At 53.0% G+C, this 6,449-nt stretch overlaps 1 protein-coding gene across 1 annotated transcript in view; it reads left to right on the forward strand.

The window, feature by feature from the left end:
* The window catches only part of NUP98 (nucleoporin 98), a 35,283-nt gene that overhangs the window by 13,007 nt on the left and 15,827 nt on the right, over nt 1–6,449 (forward strand). The gene's annotated exons all lie outside the window — the stretch shown is intronic.

The raw sequence follows: 6,449 nt of genomic DNA on the forward strand, positions 1-6,449 counted from the left end.
ATCCACCGGTTGTAAAGATGCCATCCCGGCTGGCTCTGGAATTCTGGGAGTTGAAGTCCACAGGTGGTGAAGCTGGCATAGCTGCCCACCCCTTGAACTGAAGGGGTCCCTGGTCACCAAGGGTCGTCTGAGCTGGAATTTTAGGCAGGATTTTTGTTGTTTTCAACTGTTGAGTCAAGAACGGGGGCCGGGGGCTCTGGTCACGCGTCTCCTTTCCCCAACCTGGGGTGTGTGAGCTCGTTCAGTCTCTCCCTGCCCCTCGTAGGCTAAGGATGCTGGCAGGTGTATATCGATAACACAAGGTAGTCCTCGACTTAACAAGAGTTCGTTTAGCGACCGACGTTAACGAAGGCACTGAAAAAAAGGGACTGTTTTTCACCCTTAAGACCGTTGCAGCATCCCCCAGGGTCACGTGACCGGAATTCAGACGCCTGGCAACCGACTCGTATTTATGACCGTTGCTGTGTCCGGGGGTGGGGGGGTGTCACGCGATCATCCCCTTTTGCGACCTTCTGACGAGCGAAGTCAACGGGGGAAGCCAGATTCCCTTCTCAACCCGTGTTGCTCATTTCACAATTGAAGCGATTCCCTTAATAACTACGGCAAGAAAGGTCGTAAAATGGGGCAGGACCCACTTAACAACTGTCTCGCTTAGCACCAGAAATTTTGGGCTCAGTTGTGGTTGTAAGTCGAGGACTGCCTGTATTGCAGGGCTCTGCGCTGGGAAGGGTGAGCTGACTGTCGGGTCAGTGGCCGCTCTCTTCGCTTGTGTCTCTGGAGTTGAGTCTTCTGACAGTCGGCGAAAAGGGGCTGGGCCTGCCCTGAGCCTTGTGGACCTTCCTTATCTTCAAAAGCAAGGGCTAGTCCAGGGGTGGGCAACCTTGGCTCTTTTATGACTCGTGGACTTCAACTCCCAGAATTCCTGAGCCAGCCATGCTGAGGGGAAAGGGAGAGGTTTCCAAGGTGAGCCAGGCTGGCTGAGGAATTCTGGGAGTTGAAGTCCACGAGTCATAAAGGGGGGCAGAGTTCCCCCATGCTGGCTGAGGAATTCTGGGAGTTGAAGTCCATGAGTCATGAAGGGGCCATAGTTTCCCCCATGCTGGCTGAGGAATTCTGGGAGTTGAAGTCCATGAGTCATGAAGGGGCCAAAGTTTCCCCCATGCTGGCTCAGGAATTCTGGGAGTTGAAGTCCACGAGTCATGAAGGGGCTAAAGTTTCCCNTGAGCGGTGTATCTGAAGGCCATTCCCTGCCATCGATAAGAGAACCAGACTTCATATTTATTACGATCCCCGTGAAGCTGACTCTCCTCTCTCAGGCAGCTGTCCTTCCATACGGGCCAGCATAACGATATTTAATTTAGGGTTGGGAAGTTCTTGTCAAGATATACCTCGCAGGAACGTATGCTGGGGGAATCTGGATTAATTTTGCTGCTCTGGAGAAGCCGATACTGAATGTCCTATATAAATTATTTGAAGAAGGGAGTCTGAGAGTAACGGCCGTGCCTCTCATTGTGGGATCCTTGTGTGCTCTCTGAATTGGGTGGTTTTCTTCCAGACATTTCATGACCCAACTAGGGAACCTTATCAGTGGGGGGGGGGGGGTGGGGGGTTTGCTCTCTGTTTACATGCTAATGGCTTGTCCTGTCAGTGTTGGGAGTTTTTCAAAGGTTTGTTAATTGGGCTGTTGTTTACTGCTTGTTAGTCTAGTCCAGGGGTAGGCAACCTTGGCTCTTTTATGACTCGTGGACTTCAACTATGCTGGCTCAGGAATTCTGGGAGTTGAAATCCACGAGTCATAAAAGAGCCAAGGTTGCCTACCCCTGGTCTAGTATTAATTTTGAGGTTGATCTCTGCTTAAATGGGCATTAATTGCTGGCGAGGGGAAAAGCCACTGTATAAAAACAGAGAACAAACCCCACTCCCTTCTAGTCTAACAACTGAAGACGTTACCTAGTTGGGTCATGAAACGTCTGCAAGAAAACCACCCAGCTCAGAGAGCACCCAGGACCCCCACACTTGAACCCTGAGCTACAAATATGCTGCTGATGTCTTGAAGAACGGCCGTGACGCTATGACCAGACGTTCTTCACGCCTAGAAACTCACACCTCAGACCTCAAACCAAGGCAGGCTAAGAGGCCGGTCTCTGAGTAAGACCTTGGAAAAAGCTGCCGTTGGCTAGGATAGATGGCCCCGAGTCCAGTGCCCACCCGCCCGCCCCCTATTCTGCCTCGGCCTCTGGGGGGGCGCTTCGTTGGCGTTGCTTTAGGAAGGGCAGATGCCCCTTTAAGGGGTGGGCGGAATCGCCATCCTTCGAGGGTTCTGTAGCAGTTGATGAAGTAGAAGATGGCCAGGTCGGCTAAAAGGGGGGTCTTCGGCCTCTGCAGAGGGGGGAGGTGGAGCTTTCCTGCTCACATTCCATCTGAAATGGCGGCGGCGGCAGACGGGGCCAGAGTCCTGAAGGCTGCCTTCCAGGTAGAAGAAGCAGAACCCAGAGCCCAGCGTAGGCAAGGAGAGGGTGAGACCGACCGTGCGGGACAAGGCCAGGGGCATCCGGAGGGCAAATTCAGTAACCCTCAAGAGAGAGGCGGCCTGCTTGTTGGCCGGGACCGTTGCAGGATTTCCTGGGTCTCAGATCAAGCCTTCAGCCCTTGCAAGCCCACAAGGCACCATCAAAAGCCTGCCTTCTTCCAGGACGTGCATCCCCAGTGAGGGCCTTTGTCGTTTTCCTTCCAGGCACCCACCGGCACGGATACCATGGTCAAGTCTGGCGTCAGCACCAACATCAGCACCAAGCATCAGTGCATCACTGCTATGAAGGAGTACGAGAGCAAATCCCTCGAGGTCAGTGTGGGCGCTGGGCCTCGGGGTGCCCTAGCGAAGAGGGGAGCGAATCTCTCCTGCAGAGCACCTGAGGGCAGGCCAGGAAGCAACGGGGTGGGATCTAAGCAAGGAGAGAGATCCAGCCTAGAACTGAGGGGGGATTTCCTGACACGGAGAACAATCAACCAGTGGAACGGAAGTTGCCTTCAATGTCAACGCTTGCTAATATTGAATATTCTTGCTTTGACAAAATATGCAGAACTGTCTGGTATTTTTAGAGTTAATTCAGAGGAGAATGAGGGAGGAGAGAAAAGCCTGAGAAAGGGAACAGGAAGAGAACCTTTGCCCTTCAAACTAATTGGAGAATGTAAATCATGACAGCAAAATAAGGGAGGGGAAATGCTAGCAAAATAACTGCTGGGGGGGTGTGGAGATTTCAGATCTTAGCATGATGTCAGGGTTCTGGCTAATGAAACACTTCAAAGAATTTCCAGGCGTTGATTTTCCTAAAAGTCTTTTATTTACAGTATGTTACAAAATGGCATGACGAAGGGGATGCTAAGATCTGAAATCTCCACCCCCCCAGCAGTTATTTTGCTAGCATTTCCCCTCCCTCATTTTGCTGTCATGATTTACGTTCTCCAATTAGTTTGAAGGGCAAAGGTTCCCTTCCTTTCCCTTTCGAGAGCTTTTCCCTCCTCCCTCCTTCTCCTCTGAATTAACTCTAAAAGTACCAGACAGTCCTGCATATTTTGTCAAAGCAAGAATATTCAATATTAGCAGCGTTGACATTCGGAGGTTGTGGGTGCTCCCATCACTGGAGGTTTTTAAGAGGAGATTGGACAGCCATTGGTCTGGAATGGTAGAGAGCCAGGGGCTTGGACTAAATGACCTCCAAGCTCCCTTCCAGCCCTATGACTCTACGATCCACCCTTCTTAAAACGGGGGGGGGGGATTCTGGGAGATCCAGCCTGGAAAATAGGGAGGAATTTCCTGACAGTGACAACAATGAACCAGTGGAACGGAGGTTGTGGGTGCTCCCATCACTGGAGGTTTTTAAGAGGAGATTGGACAGCCATTTGTCTGGAATGTTATAGGCTCTCCTCCCAAGCAGGGGGTTGGACTAGAAGACCTCCAAGCTCCCTTCCAATTCTGGCATTCTCTATTCTGCTTGAATGAAGCCCAGTTGGAGGGATTGGCACAACTCTTCGGTCTCGTTCTAGCTCCGTTGCACCTTTGCCCAGTGTCAGAAGAGCCACCCAGGCTTGGGAGCCCTCCCCTTTGAGAGCAGCATCTCCCTCCCCTTTCCAGGAGCCCCCTCCCCCCCATTCAAAGGCTGCTTCTCCTACTTTTGGAAGGCCAGAGCATGGTGGAATGTGTTCATTCAATGTTTCTCCCTCCAGGAGCTTCGCCTGGAAGACTATCAGGCCAACAGGAAAGGCCCCACCAACCCAGTGGGAGCAGGGGCCACCCCGGGCTTGTTTGGATCCTCCACCGCTACGTCCAGCACAGCCACAGGACTCTTTGGCTCCTCCACCACCAACACGGGCTTTTCCTACGGGGCAAACAAAACGGCGTTTGGAGCCAGTAAGTATCCCTGGGCTGGTCTTGCTCTGGCCAAGCTGGTAAAAAAACGGCTATCGACTCTCGCGGTTTCTGGTCTGCAGAGTTTCCCAACCTGGGCCACTTTAAGACGGGTGGACTTCGTTGCTGGCTGGGGGATTCTGGGAGTCGAAGTCCACCCGTCTTAAAGTAGCTCAGGTTCCCCTACCTCAGAGGTGTCAAACTCAATTTCACTGAGGGCCACATCAGCATTGTAGTTGCCCTTGGGGGCCCTGGTGGGTGCGGCCTACTGGGTGGGTGTGGACGGAGTGGGCGTGGCCTACTGGGTGGGCGTGGCCAGCTCTACATCATTCGCGTCAAGGGTGCCTGTGGGGGCCTGGGCAGGAGTGGGACAGATCTGAGGGTCTCTGGCAGAAGGGGGTGGGACCAGGGCAAGTGCCAAGGCATGGTCCACTGGAGGAGCTTCACTGTTCCTCTCAGGCCATGCTGGCAGGCCTGGATGGTGGCGTGGGCTGCCCGGAGCCCTGGGCAGCAAAGGTCAAATGCCCAGGCTGGCCCTCGAGCACCCGTGGCACCAAGCCCAGCCCCATTTCCCCAAGGGGGTGCCCAGCTGCACTTACCTCCTCCTCAAGACTGCTGCTGTGCTTGCTCTCCTTAGCCAGGTTGTTCATGATGGGTACCGGGGCAAAGTCAGAGGGAGACCGAATGCGTTTCAGCACAGAGGGCCACCACAAAATTGTACATTTGCTCCCGCCAAGGCAGTGGGGGCCGTTCCCTCACTGTTTCCAGGATGGCTTCGCGGGCCACATGACACCACTTCGCGGGCCGCATCCGGCCCCTGGGCCTTGTGTTTGACATGTCTGCCCTACCTGAAGTGGTAATCCTTTTATCGCTGTATCGATGGTGTGTCGTCCCAAACCACCAGATAATTTCATCCAGCAGCTTCAGGCAGAGGGCAGAGCGACCCAGCGGCTTCCGTTTGAAGCACACCCCCTCTGGGTGCTTCGAACTCAGAGCTGGCTCCAGGTGAGAGGAGGGCCAAAGCGAAGGACGTCGTCTCTTGTGTTGCAGGTACCACCGGTTTTGGCACGGGGACCGGAAGTCTCTTCGGCTCGACGCAGCCGACGCCCAGCCTCTTCAACAAACCTTTTGGTCAGCCCACCACCGCCCAGAACACGGGCTTTTCGTTCACCAACACCAGCACCCTCGGGCAGCCCAACACCAACACGATGGTGAGGGGAGGGGGGGAAAGCTCTTCACTGTGGTACACGCCCGTCACATCTTTTGTTGAACTCTGGAAGGGTAGTTCAGACCTTCACGTTGGCACTCAGTCAGGGAACAGCTTGGGGAGACGGATAGAAGAGAATATTTGAGGCTCCCTGAGCTGGGTGGTTTTCTTGCAGACGTTTCATGACCCAACTAGGGAACATCATCAGTGCTAGAGGGGTGGGGGGTTTGCAGAGAAGGAGGAGAGGGAGGAAGAGGAGGACTGTGGGATCCTTGGTACAATCTCAGTTGGGGGTTTTTTTTGCAGACGTTTCATGACCCAACTAGGGAACATCATCAGTGCTAGAAGGGAGGAGGAGGAGGGGGACTGTGGGCTGCTTGGTGCTCTCTGAGCTTGGTTGTTTTCTTGCAGACGTTTCATGACCCAGCTAGGGAACATCATCAGTGCTAAGGTTCCCTAGTTGGGTTATAAAACAATTGCAAGAAAACCACCCAGCTCAGAAAGCACCAACAGCCCACAGTCATTGCCCTTCTTGTCTCCACAATGCCCCTCCCCTCTAGCACGGATGATGTTGCCTAGATGGGTTATGAAATGTCTTTAAGAAAACCGCCCAGCTCAGAGAGCACCAAGGACCCCCCCAGTTTGTCGTCTTCTTCTTCTTCTTCTTCTTCTTCTTCTTCTTCTTCTTCTTCTTCTTCTTCTTCTTCTTCTTCTTCTTCTTCTTCTTCTTCTTCTTCTTCTTCTTCTTCTTCTTCTTCTTCTTCTTCTTCTTCTTCTTCTTCTTCTTCTTCTTCTTCTTCTTCTTCTTCTTCTTCTTCTTCTTCTTCTTCTTCTTCT

Source organism: Protobothrops mucrosquamatus, unplaced genomic scaffold, assembly GCF_001527695.2.
Source record: "Protobothrops mucrosquamatus isolate PMUCROS unplaced genomic scaffold, P.Mucros_1.0 scaffold3953, whole genome shotgun sequence".
Lineage (NCBI taxonomy): Eukaryota > Metazoa > Chordata > Lepidosauria > Squamata > Viperidae > Protobothrops > Protobothrops mucrosquamatus.